Raw genomic sequence first — 18,094 nt, forward strand, 5'->3', positions numbered from 1 at the left:
GTGAGGTGAGGTGAGGTGAGGTGAGGTGGTGATTGTCCAGCATTCTGACCTCACTGTCCAAATACTTTTTGTGTTTTTTTTTTTTTTGGGGACCTGCTCTCACTACCTGCGTGCAGCAGCCGAGCAGGAGCTCCCTCACATCATTCAGATCTTCAGATCAGTCTCTATCTGATATCACAGCTTCTGCTCACGGATATAAACAGTGAAGCGGGGCTGGGGTGGGTGGTGGTGGTGGGGTGTGTGTGTGTGTGTGTGTGTGTGTGTGTGTGTGTGTGTGTGTGTCTATGTAGGCCAGAGCCATAAGCTAACAGGCTGTATGTCCTGCTGTGGGTGTAGACTTTCACTACCTGGGTTTAATCACCAGCCTGACCTCTATTCACACTAATGTGCTCACTCTACTGTACACACTCCCCTTGGCTCACTCTACTGTACACACTCCCCTCCCTCTGTTCACTCTACTGTACACACTCCCCTCCCTCTGTTCACTCTACTGTACACACTTCCCTCTGTTCACTCTACTGTACACACTCCCCTCCCTCTGTTCACTCTACTGTACACACTCCCCTCCCTCTGTTCACTCTACTGTACACACTCCCCTCTGTTCACTCTACTGTACACACTCCCCTCCCTCTGTTCACTCTACTGTACACACTCCCCTCTGCTCACTCTACTGTACACACACCCCTCTGCTCACTCTACTGTACACACTCCCCTCCCTCTGCTCACTCTACTGTACACACTCCCCTCCCTCTGCTCACTCTACTGTACACACTTCCCTCGGCTCACTCTACTGTACACACTCCCCTCTGTTCACTCTGCTGTACACACTCTCCTCTGCTCACTCTACTCCATACACTCCCCTCTGCTCACTCTACTGTACACACTCCCCTCTGTTCACTCTACTGTACACACTCTCCTCTGCTCACTCTACTCCATACACTCCCCTCTGCTCACTCTACTGTACACACTCTCCTCTGCTCACTCTACTGTACACACTTCCCTCGGCTCACTCTACTGTACACACTCCCCTCGGCTCACTCTACTGTACACACTCCCCTCCCTCTGCTCACTCTACTGTACACACTCCCCTCTGTTCACTCCACTGTACCTACTGTATACTCATGCCTATAATAACTGTACTGTCTACTCTCTGTTATGCACTGCACACCTTAATGTTTTAAGTTACAGGTTTGATGACAGTTAGATGTAATTGGCAATTGACAGTTTTCAGAACAAAAACCAAATACATTTTAATTAAAAAATGTGTGTGTGTGTGTGTGTGTGTGTGTGTGTGTGTGTCGGCTTCTGCTCATATGAGTAATTTCCTGGTCTCTTGCCGGTCAACCAAAGGGTCAAATTCTATATATATATATATGTGTGTGTGTGTGTGTGTATATATATATGTGTGTGTGTTTTTATATATATATATATATATGAGAAACGTCATATATGAAATGTTAACAAATCAGTGGGGTTTCTCTTCAGTCAGCGGTGTTTAGTTATCAGCCTGTGTGCTGATGCTGCTGATGCTGCTGCTGATGCTGCTGCTGTTTCACTGGGAAAAGGATATTGTGGTCTTAAAGGTTAAAGGTTGTCTGGTGTGTTTTTGGAACAGCTGAAAAGCTCTGCATGCTTCATGCTTTGCTGTTCAGTTCATGTTTATTGTCTTATTTAAAACGTATGAATTAATTAAGCGTATTGATCGAGCTCTAATGAAATCCTGTGTTGCGCTGGCTGTGTCCGTGTGTGTTCACTGGTGGGTTTGGTGCTGTTGGTGGTGTGTGTTTTGTTAATGGGAGCTGTGAGCGCTCTCTCTCTCTCTCTCTCTCTCTCTCTCTCTCTCGTCAGTCGTCCTTCTGTTTGCCTCCTCTGGCACTCTGCTGTTGGGAATGGTATGCCTCCCAGAATGCTTTGCGCGAGGAATGCCTTTGAAGTGGCCCACCCTGTAGGCCCTCTCCCGGTGAAGGGGGGCTGCAGCGGGCGGCTGTCTGCGAGCGCGGCTCCTTTCTGACCTTTTCCTCTTCCAGGTCATGTAGCTGAACATCGGCAGTTAGCGCGAGGGTGAGCGCTGGCGTTTCTCGAGCCTTTGTGGAACTTCGCTGAGCTGAGCTGAGCTGAGCTGAGCTTCCTGGACTTCTCCTTAAAGCTGGACTTCCAACATGTAACCTGAGTGAGGGGCTGTGCTAATGTTAAAGGGGCAGTCCACCCATTTTAGAAAGTTCTCCATGACTCTGTAGTTGAGATGTAAAGAGTTGTGCAGAGTGGAGCTGTGAGTGGTGTGAAATGGGTCGTTGTAGAGGAACCAACCCAGATGTCTTTACAGTGGTGGGGAATGGACCAGGCGTTGCCATGACTACACAACACTAATATAGCCATTAGGGCTGGGCGATATGGTGAAAATACTACATCACCACATCAATATTTAAATAAGACCTTTCATGATGTAAATCACACTAAAAACATCAGTAACTACAGATTCTTATAAACTACTATTCAGATCCTCTCCTGTACTGAATACAGTGATTTATACTCAACATCTGCTGCTCTTCATCTAATGAACCCAGTCTAATTACACTGTTAGTAATGAAGCCTGCAGCTGATCAGTGTTTATTAAGCACTAACAGTCTCCTCCATATGATTAGAAAAGCCTATTATTATCACAATAACAAAATGTATCACGATACGATAAAATATCGTCATATTGCCCAGCTCTACTAGCCATTTAATTTACCATCCAAACCCACCAGTGAGCCTCCTGAGCTTCATATTAAAGTTTTAGACCTAAACACCCCATTTACACCTGGTCACTTCATGTGACTAGTATCTGGATTGTGTCCTAATTAGGTTTTTTGAGGAAAACAGGTGGGGGACAAACCAAGCCCACTGGTAGTTCTGAATTTAGTGACATGCTAAGTTCAAATAAAAGGGTAAGCTGGCAAGCCTGGATGAGCTCGTTCACTCGACTCTGTGCTCTCCGATATGAGGCTTTAGCCTCTAAACAGGTGTGATTCGAGCCTCGGCCAGCTGGACTTTCCTGGCTACACATCGCTGTCCATGGGCCGCTGGTTCTTAGCTAATTTGTTTGGGTCGCTGTCGAGTCCAGCTGCCGTTATATTGAGCAGATATTCGCTGGTTTCATTTCTGGTTTGGTCGTTTTCCCTAATAAGCTGTGCTGCGGTGTGTTTTGCCGCTCAGTTCGACTAAAGGGGGCGTGTTCCAGCGGGGACGGGACGTCAGTGTGTACTCTCTATTATTACTGGTGTTCCGGTTATAGGGGGGGTCATAGGTCGAATGCAAATTGGAGGGAGGGATGGATGCCTTTACACTGTTATAAAGTAGGTCGATTTTTATTTTTTATTATTATTTTTTAAATCTAAAAATAAAAAATAATAGTGAGGTTTACAGTATAACCGTAGGTGGTGTTGTGTTTCCGTGGCGTTCATGCAATCTCATCCTGCCTTAAGTGTGTGTGTGTGTGTATGTGTATGTGTGTGTGTGTGTGTGTGTATATATATATATATATATATATATATATATATATATATATATATATATATATATATATATATACACACACACACACACACTTCATACATACATATATATATATATATATATATATATATATATATATATATATATATATATATATATATATTAGTGCCAGTATGTCTTGCAATATATTAAAACCACATTATTTAATCTGTATATGATTATAATGTGATGGTTAAAGCTGTATTATTGTAACCAAAATAATTTCATTTTAAAAAGTGATGGAAACCAGAGGTTTTACTAGAAGGCCTTATGCTCAGGTTAAGTAAGCAGTGATGTAACTTTTTAAAGACCCACTGAATTGAGGGCAGTGCTGTAATAGAGCTGTAATACTGTCCTAAAGTCCCGCAGTTGTTTGGTGTGTATATATATAATTTTCTTCTCTTTCATTCATTAATTTTATGGACTTGTTTGTCTCTGAGCGCTGGTTAAAAGTGCACTCCGTCTCCTCCCAGTTCCCGTATTTCGGGACTGAAAAACAAAACCTGGCCTTTGACTCCCGCAGGGTTCAGCTGACTGCGGCGGGAGCCTCTGCCAATCACACTGAGCTGTAATTCACTCAGGTACACGGCACTGCTTTAAAGGAATACTTAAGCATTTCTCAACCTAATCTCTATCTGCTGTATCTGTGTCATACTATTGATTTCCACAGACAGCGGTTTCATCAGGTTTCCCAGAACTTGGAAAAGAACAGAAAATGTGTCGACACTAAACTCGCTCCTAATGGAAGCCAGTGGGCAGTCGCTGAATTCTGCGGATCAACAGCTGAAATGTGTGATTGCGTGGTGCAGATTCAGAACGTCCTCCACACTCTTAACCATACGGGGGTTATAATAATAATTATTATAATAATATAGGTGAGATGCACAGAGAATATCTTACCAAAGCTGTGATTTTAGCAAGTTGTATCTTCAGGACTTTCCAACACTGGAGCAAAACAGTAGACAGTCATTTCAGTTCTTTTTCTGGTGTCCATGAACATCAAGCCTACAGAGATGAACAGTACTATCAGTAGCAAATTGGGCTTTTTAGGAAATTGCTTTATACGTTTGCATCTGCATTAGACAGATATTTACATATTTTGATATCAGGTGACTGAACTAGAGCTGGGCAATATGACAATATTTTATTGTATCATGATGAATTTTGTTATTGTGACACACTCATAAAAGCATATCGTGTATTGTGGATATGGTCAGTGCTTAAAGAACGCTGATTAAGTAACAATCACAGTACTCAGTATAGGAGAATTTATTTTATAAATATTATATCTTGTTGGTGCATTTTGTCCACATTACAAAATATTGCGATAAATATATTGCGATTATACATATATTGTAAAAAAATAAATATTGTGATATAAAATTTTTCCATATTGCCCAGCTCTTCTCTGAACACTAAAATATCAAAGTATTCATTTAAAGCATTCAGTTTAAGCATTTGGAAATAAGACAGTTTTCTTTGTAATTCATTTAATAAATAATTCTGTATCGTCAGATATGCACAGAAAATATCAAGAGATTCCTGTCGGTGCATCCCTGCTAATGTGAAAATTAATATATATATATATATATTATATTATTATAAAAAAAATAATAAAAAGATTATATTCTTAAATGAGAATGAGTCCAGTCTCTGACAGAGCTATACAGATCCAGAGCTTAGTTTAAAGCTCTAGATCTGGAGGAACCTCTTTAGAACCGTTCTGTGTAAAAGTTCACTGGCTGATTTCAGCAGCTGCCCATTGACCTCCATTAGAGTCAGAGTCTGAGGTCTTGGTTTTCGGCTCTTTTGTAAGTGTTGTAATGAAGGAGTTTGTATTTATTGACCCTAAACTACAGATCCGATACAGAAGAGGTTGAAAGACACTTAATTGGGTCAACCCTGCCCACTGTTCTGCCCCCCATTGGCCTGAATGTGATACTGGCCTTTACTGCCCTGCTGCCTGTTTCAGTATTACATCACGCCACAACTATCTGATCTGATGATCTTGTTGCCGTTTGTAGCTTTAGCTGCCGCTGACCTCATGCCGCAACGCCCTGGTCAGGCCACGCTTGCACTCCTGTTGTCATCCAGTGCCGTGCTGGTATTGCGGGTTTAGCGCGCGGGGCAGTTAGCTCAGTTACAGGTCCTGACGGGTTAAATGTATTTTTAGGATCTGTCGTAGCGCAGACATGCGGAGCGGGGCTGTTGGGCTTTTAGCTCGGCTTTGGTTGGACTAAGAAAGTCGGAGTTCTGCATCACTGAGGTCGGGTTTGTTTACTGTAGTGGTGGGGGCGAGAGCGGCACGGCAACAATATAAAAACATACAGGAATTTTCACCTGATTTTAGGGATGTACTGATTCGATATTGGGATCCGATATCGACCCCGATATTAACAAAATTAGCTTGATCGGGTATCAGATAATTAGGCCCGTCCATGGAACCGATCCTTTCACTTTAATTGGTTGGTGTAAGACTGAGCTAAATGTTTACATGTTCACAGTTTTTAGTTGCTGCTTGTATGTTTGACCAAGTTACTTATTTATTCTCAGCTTCAGCTGCTAGACTTTATTTTGAATTATGCAAAATATTTCAAAATAAGAATAATTGCTTTTTGTGTGTTTGACAAAGTAAAACTGCTTATTTTCAGTTTGGGCTGATGCATTTTATTTATTTTAATATATTTTAAGAAGTTTGACTCCCTTTTTAATTTTGAATTTGAATGCTGTCATGCACAATTTATTTTAGTGACAAATAAATAGCAATTAAGTTCATTTATACATCTGTGTTAATTTGTCATATTTTGTTTTACAAAGTTAGTAAAGTAATGTTTAGGTCAGTCCTGATGCCTTAAGTGTCTCCCACATGCTGAGGTGTACGGTTTATTAATTCAACAATGGTATCGGATCAGTATCGGTTATCGACCAATATGCAAAGTTTATGTTTCAGTATCTGTATCGGAACTGAAAATCCAGATCGGTGCATCCCTACCAGATTTCACTATTTCAGAAAGTGATCCAACAGGTAATAATATTTGGTTATATTAGTGCATTATTAATAATACATGATATTGGGCAGATAAAATCTATAATGAAAATTGAGAATAATGTGACTTTTTTTGCTTTTGTGTCAAACAGAATTTTTTTATATTTTTGTAAATATTTAAAAATGCGATCTGTCTCTTGTGTATGTGTACATTGCAATAACGATATTGTGCAGTCCCAGGGGGGAAATATGTCCCACTAGAAAAAAAAGTGTCATTGTGACTCATTCAAAAAGTAGTCCAGGCTGAAACACTCCTTATAGGGTGTTTATGGGCGGAGCTAATCTGCTGAATATTCGAATTGTATTTTCTAAACAGCTCTTTGCAGCTCTTGTTCACATATAGAAATTGGGGAGGGTATGTAACTTATTTTATATATTTTACTTCACATATTTTACGTTCTCACACTCATATAAAAAAACCTGGTGGGCTCTTTAAAGGCTGAGTAAACTTTTTAAATATATCTTAAATGTAAAAACATTTTCTCACACATTCTCCTTTCAGTATTTGGTTAAAACTATTGATTTTTTTTTCTTTTCAACAACAACAAAAAAAAGATGCTCATAAACGACACTTTAGCCGTTCCAGCGCCCCCAGACTTGAGCGCCCCCTAGTGGCTGCAAATTCAAATGATTTCCCCCCCAGATTATGTTGCGGATGGTGGTGCAGTGCTTGATACGATGCAGTATGAAGCAGAAAAGCCTCTGATTGGCTACTTTCTCTCCTGCCCAAGCCTCACTAAGCCCTGCCCCCATGCGCTTGTCATTGATCCCTAATGTGCACTCCTCAGATGTGCTGCGAGGGCGGGAGACTGATCTTGAGGGTGGGTCTCCTCTTTGTGAGAGAGAGAGAGTGGAGGTGGGAGCTGTGGATGTGCTGCGCTCCGTTCAGATGAATCTCTTGTGTTTATTTATTTGTGGTGGGGGTTTAATAGCCCCACTTTAGCTCTGGTGGTGCAGCGCCGCGGGGGCTGGTTTTTAAAGAGAGTATTTTATAAAGTTTTATGGGACAAACACAAATGTCTCTTTCTATACTGAGAGTGGTGTCCTGTGCGTGTGTGTGTGTGTAATAGAAGAATTGGACACCTGATCAAAACTGAATGCTATTGTATTCATTTTATTAATTCTAATAATTAATATTTAGCTGCTTATGTTTTTATAAGCTCCTCAGTGAATCAGTGATGTGAGATTTCGTCAGATTTTCCTTTTTTATTACATTAAAGCATCTTTTTCATGATTTCACTACAACAGGCTCTGAAACTTATTCTGAGCTGTGATTGGTCAGGGCTGGTCACTCCCAGCACCCAGTAAACAGCGCTGTGATTGGATGAATAGAGACTCAGTTTCTCAGTATTGACCCGGTGGTCCTAAGGAATAGTGATTACAATCGGACTCCTCAGCATCACAACGCTTATTGATTAATTCAACTGATGATTGGCTGAACAGAATATTTGCATATTCGTCAATGGGGCAGAAGACTGTTCTGGGTAGAGGTGCAGGAACGGAACCTGGCAGTATCTGAATCGGACAATATTGACCCCTAACACGTGATAAGCAGCCGGCCTTCTTGTTTTCCTTCATGGCTTTCTTTCCGTATTTCTTTCCTTTTTAATTCAGTTTTTCTAATTATTTTTGGTTTTTCTTTCTTTCCATATTTCAGTTTTTGCTTTCCTTATATCTTTCTTTATAATATATATATATATATATATTGGTTCCTTATTTCTATATTCTTTCTTTACATATTTTCTTTATTTATGTATTTCTTATTTTCTTCTTTTTTCATTTTTTCCCCCAGAATTTCCGCTTGCCTTTTTTCTTAATTTTCTTTATTTTTGTTTATTTCCTGTTATTTCGTCCCTTTTTGCTTTTTTCCATTTTCTTTTTCTGTCTTTCTTAGTTTGTCTTTATGCCTTTTTTGCTTTTCCGTTCCATATTTTCTCTTTCTTTGTTTTTCTTTTTTATTTCCTAAAAAAACCCTTATTTTTTATTTCAGTCTTTGCCTTTTCCTTTTATATTGTCCCTTCTTTCTTTATGTCTTTCTGTCCTGGTCTGTCTCCTTTCTCTTTTTCACTCAGAAAAATACTGAAATGCAGCTTAATTACCAAATCTGTTTAACCTGTATCAGTAGGAAATTGCTGCAGTATTGATGGTATTGATGGTATTGAGCTGTTTGCCACGCTGCAGCGCTGTAAGTGTTGAACCTTCGATACGTTGTGCAACTCCAGGCACGCGTGCTCTGCGTCCGAGTGCTGTTGCTGTACTTTGCTGAAAACGTCAGCTGTCAGCAGAGAGTGTGAAGAGCACATGTGATTCATATCAGGGCAAACAATTCGCCGGAAAGCGCGAAACAGAGGAACAGAGGCCGGTTCGACTGTGGCAGCTTAGATAAGTTAGCTAGCAGGCTAAACGCCTCAACACAGGCCGTGTTCCAGCTAACTGCGGCTCAAATCCACACCCGCCTACAGGATAAAACCTCATATCTGCGAGCACAGAGTCGAGTGAATGAAGAACTCTCCCAGAACTTTACTAGACTTTAACTCTGTGTCCCTAAACTTGCAGCTATGGTGGGCTTGTTTTTCCCCACCTGTGTTCAGAGCATGACCTCCCCTAATGACCTAATGTGCTCTTGGTCCTTCATGTACTGTCAGAACAGCTCCCTCTGCAAGACCTCTGCAGGTGGTATCTCCGGTGTCTGGGACCAAGTCCTGCACGTTGCAGGTGGACGTCCTCACTGATCAGACTTGATGTTCCAGGCTCATTGGTTGAGGACACACTCTTCCATCGCCCCGAGGTCCAGGATTTTGCCGGTGGACAGGGGTCGGCATGGTCGGCATGGTCACTCTGCCTCTGTAACTGTGCAGAAACGAGAGATGGCTCTGAACACACTGCAGTGAATGAGCGTGAACTCGCTCACCTGCTCTCAACAGCGTCTAATCTAGGCTTTTACTTCCAGCCACACACACACACACACACACTCACTCACTCGAGTGCACACACACACACACACAGCTTTCTGCCACACTAATCCTTATCTAAATGCAGTGTGGATTGGCTGCCTTTTCCAAGGTTTTATAGGCGTGAAGAGCAGACATCACCTCCGCACACAGCTCACATACTCTGCCTCCATCGGCAGGTTGGCTTGAGTGGTGGTAATGGTGGGAGGAGGGGGCATATTAAGGGTTGTTAAGGGGGCATATTCCCTGGTTGATCTCGTGATGGTGATGGTGGGTGGTGGGTCCTCTGTGCTGGTGGAGTTGACGTGGAGTGATTTGAGGGCGAGTGCTCCTGCCTTGCTTAGCTTATAACCTCAGAGTTGGGTTTGTAGGAGCCTACACTCGGACTGCACCTCGGGTCCAGGTTGGCGGTTGTGGAAAAATAAACAGTGGAAATGTTGGCTGTGCTGCAGGAATCCGAGATGAAGTGATGTTTTATTGAGACCCTCAACACCCGTCCAGGCAGAAGTGTCTGGAAGTCAAGCACCTTAGTAATCCGAACTCAATCTATGGTGATTTTGGTGGCTAATATGGCTAGTCAACCATAACATTAATACCACCTGCCTAATTTTGATTAGGTCCCCTTTGTGCCGCCACAACAGATCTGACCAGTCGAGGCGTGACCTCCACAAGACCTCTGAAGGTGTCCTGGGGTGTCTGGCACCGAGACTAATGTTAGCAGCAGATCCTTTAAGTCCCATAAGTTGTGAGGTGAGACCTCCACGGATCAGTTGAGTGAACCTTAGGTGCCCATGACCCTGTTCGCTGGTTCACAGGTTGTCCTTCCATGAACCTCTTCTATGTAGTAGGTACTGACCACTGCATACCAGAAACAAAACCCATAAGACCTGCCTGATGTTTTGGAGATGTTCTGACCCAGTCATCGTCCAGCCACCAGAGTTTGGTTCTTGTCAGAGTGTTTTTCCCCTGTTTTCAACACTTTAACACCTCCATCACCTTCAGGAACCGACTGTTCACCTCATTTAAGGTTGTTTGCTGTAAAGGAAAGTATCACATTTCCGGTGCCTAAAATGTTGCACACGGCTGTATGTAGCTTTTAAATTAAATTGCTAGTAATGTAATAACACTCAGAAATGTGATGAATTTATGCACTGGGTACAATGTAATGCATCCTATCACATAATGCAGTATCTGGCCTAATCTGTAATACATGTAAATGTAATCATGAAATATTATGTCAAATTCAAAATTAGATTTTTAAATTGAAGTTAATAATAATAATTTATCAGTTTTTACCATTAATGGAATACTGTATTATTGCAAAATGTGTCATTTGTGGCTAGGGTTTCAGTGGTGTACCGCTGTTTGGTATACCGTGGTATAAAGCTGGGCAATATGACAATAATTTATCGTATTGTGATAAATTTTACAGTTTAATTGGGTAGAGTGAAGCATGTTTTACGTATAAAATGCAGATATCGATATGGCATCACTGCAACATTATAATAATAAATTAAATAAATTCTAAAAGCATGTTTTAAGTATAAATCACAGCACTCAGTATGGGAGAGTATTTGGATAGCAGTTTTTTTTAAATGTACACTGTTGGTGCATTTTGTCTACATGACAAAGTATTGTGATAAATATTGTATATTGTGAAAAATTTCTTTAAATATTATAATATAACATTTTTCTGTATCGCCCAGCTCTACCATGGTATGACAATTGATGGTTATCACACCCTCTACATTTGCTTAATGCAGAAATTGTGGAAAGAATGCAACTGATTATCGGGGAAACTAATTAGATTAATCCATAATAATCATTATCTGGAAATAAAATCCTCACCTATTTATTTATTAATTTATTTATTTATTTTAGAAGGGAGGAATTTTACATTCACTCCCATTAATAAATAGTTTCTAAACTTTAAATATGATAAGCTTTTGTTTAACCTAAGAAAAATAATAATACTAATATTCTTATTATCATTATTATTATTATTATTATTGTGATTAACAACAATAATAATTTATAATAATAATAATCATAATAATAAGAAAAATGACACCATAGAACTGTGATATTTTCAGAGATGGTGATCATACTGTGATTATCCATCTCATACGATTGCAGCCCTTCTTCTAGGATTATTACATGATCAGGGAATGCTTACAGTATTAGGTGCTATACCTGTATCTGTTATCATTAGTAGATGTTCTCTACATGTCCAGTGAAGAACACTGACCATGTCTCGACTGAGGATCAGCTTCTCGGATTAGAAGTCAAACTGGGGAGCAGTGAATTATAGAATTATTGTATATATATATTGTATATAATAATATTATTGACCAATCCTCTGCTTTAGCTTTAGCTGTGGTCTGATGCTGGAGCCCTGAAACCTGGAGCCCTGCATCTCATAGCATATGTGTGTGTTTGTGTGTGTGCAGTGGTCAGTCAGCCAATGTTTACTGTCCAGGCCAGACTGGGCCGGTGGCCTCCAGAGCAGACAAACACTCCTTTAAAGTGACCCGTTAAAGGTGGTGCAGAGCTCCTCCAGAGGCCGCAATGGCTGCATTCATCATCAGAAGTGCTAAGCTTTCCATTTCCCCCAGTTTGTGCCATTAAAGTGACCGTTCTGCTCACGGCGTCTGAGGTGGTGTTAAAACGTGTAGCTGTGTGCTCGATGTTTCTTCTCTAAATTCAGATTTTTTTTTCCTCCCTGTAGTGGACTGCAGTGGTTCTCCACCCGGGGAGAGTTAGACGTGCTTGTGTTTGATTCAGGAGTCGGTTTCATGTAGAATTTTATTTATTAAAAACAATCCGATAAAGACCCCTCCCAGCAGCTCCCAGCAGCTCCCAGCAGCTCTCCAAGCGAGGGATCAATGGTATTGGCCATTCGGCTGCTTTGGCTGGTTTGCAGCTTTTTTGGGATCTTAGAAATGAGATGATGGTTCAGGTGTGAACGGGGTTGGACCTCCAGGAGACGGCAGCGACAAGCAAGAAAAATTCAGATATTCAGATGCAGGCTTTTGTTCTTTAGGTTTTTTTTCTGTTTTGATTCAATTCAAGTCAATTATTATTACTTTTTATATTACGTTTTTTAAATTATTATTATTATTATTATTATTATTATTATTATTATTAATACCACGTTTTCCTTTCCGATACCGATATCAGATTTCCAAGTGTCTGCCTATACAGAGTACCGATACCAACTCAGACTTAAATATATTTACAGTGTTCTGCTTTTTATAGGCTGTACTTTTATCTCATCCCAAATCAGATTTAATAAGCTTGAAAGAACAGTGTTTACTGGATGAAGAACTGCACATTTGAAAAGTTTCAGCTATGAAAAATAAAAATGCCACAATGCAGAAACACAAGCAGGTAGGGGAGCGTAATCTTGCTCAGCTACTGAACAGATTTTAACTGGTGTTTAAGCCAGTCTAATTACACTGTTAGCAATGAAACCTGCAGCTGATCAGTCTTTATTAAGCTTAGTAAAGCATATTGTGTATCACAATAACGAAATTTATCACGATACGATAAAATATCGTCATATTGCCCAGCTCTAATTCAAGTGGTTCACATTGAGAGCCATTGCATTTCTAAAGAAGCATTGCCTGAATAACCTTTAAAAAAAAACACAGTTTTTCTTACCCTGAAACCAATGCAAACTGTGAGTAGTTATGAGGAATGGAAGTTACACTCCTTTACTCAGTGGAGTTCTCTCTGAGTGGACAGTTATCTTCTACCTCAGTGTCTGAGGGAAGTGTATTAATCATCTCTCTGTCCTCCAGGATGTCCAGTTTTGTGCTGTTCCTCCACTCAGCTCAGATATCAGTCATAAGTATTTGCCAGAGTATTCGAGATGCCGTCCCCCATCGGGTTTTGAAGAGGTGTGCTGCAGGTAGCCTTCTGTTGTGGTGCACGACTGTGGCTGCGGCTTCATCGCCTCAAGGGGTTTTAACAGCTGCTTTCTGGAACTCTGGAGAACGTTCAGGATGATGACCAGCCTGGAGAGGAGATGCTGTGGGATTGACCGATTGAGAGTCGTTAAGATGAGCTCTACAGAAGAGCCGGAGAAGCGGGACAGATTCACTTCATGGCCTGATGCTCTTCTCTTTTGGTCGCTACTGTTGACACCTGAAGTAGAAGCACTTCAGACTCCTGAAGTGTCGCCTGTGGCGGTAGCTCTTCTTTCAGATGCCACACTTCAGCCTTTTCACTGCGTGCCCCAGACTGGCTTAGGGCTTTGGCTATGTTTCTTTCTTTCTTTCTTTATTTCATTTGATATTTTCTGTTTATGCCATATTATTAAAACCAGTGAATACCGTTGATTATCTAGGGACAATGGCACCGGTCATTGGGCAGAATCTACATACTAGTCAGTTCCTGAAGCTGATGTTTGTGGTAAAAGTAGGAAAACTGGACCCGAGACATTTTGAAAGAACCAGACTGTGCATGGCTAGACGATTCGGTCAGAAAATCTCCAAAACATCAGGCAAGTCTTGGTTTGACTACTGGTTTTTGCAGTGGTCAGTCCCTACCAGAAGGACCAGTGGGTAAACCAGCGACAGGGTGTCGTGCAATATAAATATATATACACACGGTGTGTGTGTGTGTGTGTGTGTGTGTGTGTAACCTAAATATTTTGTCATGTTAAATATTATATTTTAATTAATTAATTTATTCATATAATTAATCCTTTCCCCCTCTATCCCATGTATTGCTCCCAACACTGGGAGGGTAAGGACTGACACAGGTGGAGAGAGCAAGGCCAATTGTGCTTTCTGAGGCTCCAGCTGCTGATGGCAACCAGTTTGTGGTCCAGCACCAGTCCACTCAGGATTCGAACCAGCAATCCTTGACTCATAGGGGCAACTTTTGTTGTTTCTTGTGTTTGCAGTAAATACGCCAATATAGACGCGTATGAGGAATTACAGCCAGGCTGCTTATTGTTCCACAGCTGAGGAGGGAAATCAGGAGGTCATTTGTAGTTTTCTGGTCTTTAGTGGTTGTTAGCTCGCTCAATTTCCTGCTCTGCTGGCTATTTCTGTAAGGCCGGACCCGTCTGTGTCAACAAAAACACCTTAATATGCACCGCGCTGTAATCCTCATGCAAATGTTGGTGTTTGTTTAGCAGCAGGGCGTAGATGTGGGGGAAACGATGGATCGGTCAGTGAGTGATTGACCGCGCTTCCTTTGGTGAAGAGATTGTGTTGCGCTTCTTGTTTTTCCTCATCCGTGTGTGGAGCGGCTCGTTCTGTCAGGAAAGCGAGATGGTTATCCGAGCGTGTATCGACTGATTCCTGGCTGGGAATAGAGGAGGGTGATGTGAAGCTTGTTATTTATTGTTACTGTGATGAATTATGTCATAATACTGGTTATGCTGGGTTTTATGGTCAAGACTTGAACACTGAATACCTGCGAGGACCACAAAAAAACAAGAAGATATGATTTGATATGTTCCTGTACATTATTGTGCATGGTATAATGAATAAATACAATAATAATAATAATAATAATAATAATAATAAATATATATATTTTTAGATTAGATAGAAATTGGTGCTACATCCTGCATACAAGGAACATTTATTTGTAGAAGGTATGAAACATCATGCCCATCCCTATGCCCATATATGTGCCATCTCTATGCCCTTATCCCCATTCCTATGCCTTATGCCCATATCCTCATCTCTATGCCCATATGTGCCATCCCTATCCACATATCCTCATCTCTGTGCCCATATGTGCCATCCCTATCCACATATCCCCATCCCTATGCCCATATGTGCCGTCCCTATGCCCTTATCCCTATCCCTATGCCCATATGTGCTGTCCCTATGCCCTATGCCCATATCCTCATCTCTATGCCCATATGTGCCATCCCTATGCCCTATGCCCATATCCTCATCTCTATGCCATATGTGCCATCCCTATGCCCAATGCCCTTATCCCCATCTCTATGCCCTTATGTGCTGTCCCTATGCCCTTATCCCCATGCCTATACCCATATCCTTATCCCTGTGCCCATATTCCAATGCACATATCCCTATGCCCATATAGATTGCTGCATTAAAAAAAAAAAGAAAAAAAAAAGGCTGTCTATCTTTCTCCACCGTCTTTGTGAAGTGGACGAAGCACTGGACACTGGGTGGTCCGGCTCAAAAACAGCCCAAAGTGCCGCCTGCCCCATGCCGCTATAGGCTCGTCCATTCATGCGTGTGATCTCCAACCATCCTTCAGCTCAGCATGTTGGGTGGAGTGAATGCCATTACAGTCCCGCGCTGTCCCCCTGCACTCATTTAGAGGGGTGAAAATTGTTTTTAACCTGCAGCGGCCCCCTGCGTACCCCCAACACCCCCCCTCGCCACCCGACCCCTTTGCTGTGGCCTCTAAAGTCCAAACAGCCATCCCATAATTCCCTCCTCTGAAGGGCTGCGGCCAATCCAGTAGGAATTCGTGATGAGGGAGCAGGTCGTAGCAGCTTACCTTTAACTGCTTGGTCTGTGTAGCTGCTCCAGGGAGGGAAATTAAAAAAGACTAATTTAATTAAAAGTTAATTATAAAAAATGATTGAAGGTTTCTGGGTTTAAATGAAAGCAATGATGAAAATCAGCAAAAAAACAACAACATTTCATCACAGCAGTGCAACCATCCTGTCCCATGTCGAAGATTGTGGCCCTCCAAGGCCCCCCTCAGCGAGTTTCAGTGCAGGCCAGTTGTGTCCATCAGGGTTACTAGGCTGACTGGAGCGTTGTTTCGTGACTCCGCGGTAAGGGTAGAAGCGGTGGTTCCCCCGTAGAGCAGCAGGACTCGTTTCAGTTCGGCCTTCGCAGCCTTGCTATGCCTTTGTACACTGTGTCCGTCAAAGGGTGTGGGCCCTGAATTAGGACACAGCTACAGTCTTCAGAAGTGACCCTTAAGACCCCCACCTACAGAACAGAGCGTCGACCCACATGCAGATTCCTAGAGGTTTTATAAAGTGTAGAGGAATTGCCTATTCTCGCTATATGTAATCGCTGCTCTCCAGTGAAAACCACGTATCTCCATTCTTGTCCGTTTTACGTTTTCTCCATGGTTTGAGCCCTGTAGCTACTCCGTACACTGTGTACGTAATTCTGCATGAATCGAGCAATAGAATTTGACACTTATTTTACATTGACTTCCATTCAAAATGAAGATATATGATATAATATGATGTAATGGATGGAACTGCTGGGTGACTCTGGAAACTTTTAGTACTGTAGTTCTGCGGCTCATGTGACCCCGTACTGATGGTGATGTAATAGTGACTGTGTAAGAAAACTAACAGGGAAATTCAGGAGAACAGCAGATTGTGAGTGAAGGTGGTTAATGTGTAGCTGTTCCTCAGAAACGAGCTCAGAATATTTAACTGTGTTTATAGAAACCAAACCCTGAAATGTAACAGCTACTGGACACACAGCGCCGGCTTAACGGGAAATCATATTAATAAATAAATATTGTGGTTACCAGTTTCTAAAGCACAGGAGAGAAAACCTCTCACTGTTGAACCTGGTGATGGTTTAATAGGAATATAAACTACATTAATCATCATAATAAAATAATAATAATAATAACAATAAAACTCACTGACTTATGGATTTATGTCTTGTAGTTTTAGCAGAAATGGCTATAGTAGTTCTGAATATGATGAATGAATATGAACCAGGCCATGGTTCTGGTTCTGGTTCTATATGGAACTTTTCCTTTTACTAAAGTCGTCTCTTTGCGGGGAGAGAGGGAGAGAAACAGCAGTGTCATTCTCAGAGTGTGGTGTAAACAGGTGGTCAGTTCAAACGTGACGTTGCCCAGGTCACTCCCATAAATCAGAATCAGGGCTGAAGGCTGGTGTCCCCTTTCACCCCCATCCTCCTCCTCTTCAAGGCTGTGGCAATGGAACAGTCTAGTACTGGGGAAAAGAACCAGTGTGTACTGTTGCCTGTGTGTCTGTGTGTGTGTGTGTGTGAGAAATCAGTGTTGCCATGGAGTTTTGCTTCAAGACTATTTTTTTTGGTCTTACACCACCCAAAAAGTAACGCAATGCATTTATTATAATGCATTAAATAATATATAATTATATATTGTGTGGGGGGTGGGGCGGCATGCTGGTTTATGTCATACTGTATAGTGCTGCTGTCCTCTTGTTGTGTCCACTAGGCTTTCAGTCTTACCCCCACTCACTTCCCCAGGTTTGACTGTCATGAGTCTTACCAGTTTAATAAAAAAAATAAATAAAAATACAAATAATAAATAAAAAAAAAGAAGCCAGTGCTTTTCCTTCGTTTGGATCAGCCGGGGTGGATCAGTTAGCTCTTAGCCTAGTACGGATCCCCGTTTTCCTCCTCAGAGCTTTCTCTTTGTCGCATATTAAGTCTGAGATCACCCTTCTGCCTTCTGACTCTGGCACAGGAGCTGGACTCCGGTATCAACAACTCCATATTCTCCTGAAGTCGCCGTCACATTTAAATGCTTCTCCAGCTTGGAGTAGAGCTCTCTCTAGTGGACGGAGTTTGTCAGTTTTGAGGGTGTC

At 41.7% G+C, this 18,094-nt stretch overlaps 1 protein-coding gene across 1 annotated transcript in view; it reads left to right on the plus strand.

Annotated features, from left to right (window-relative positions):
• The window catches only part of insrb (insulin receptor b), a 99,602-nt gene that overhangs the window by 1,844 nt on the left and 79,664 nt on the right, over positions 1–18,094 (plus strand). The gene's annotated exons all lie outside the window — the stretch shown is intronic.

This window comes from Salminus brasiliensis, chromosome 17 (genome assembly GCF_030463535.1).
Source record: "Salminus brasiliensis chromosome 17, fSalBra1.hap2, whole genome shotgun sequence".
Taxonomy (NCBI): Eukaryota; Metazoa; Chordata; class Actinopteri; order Characiformes; family Bryconidae; genus Salminus; species Salminus brasiliensis.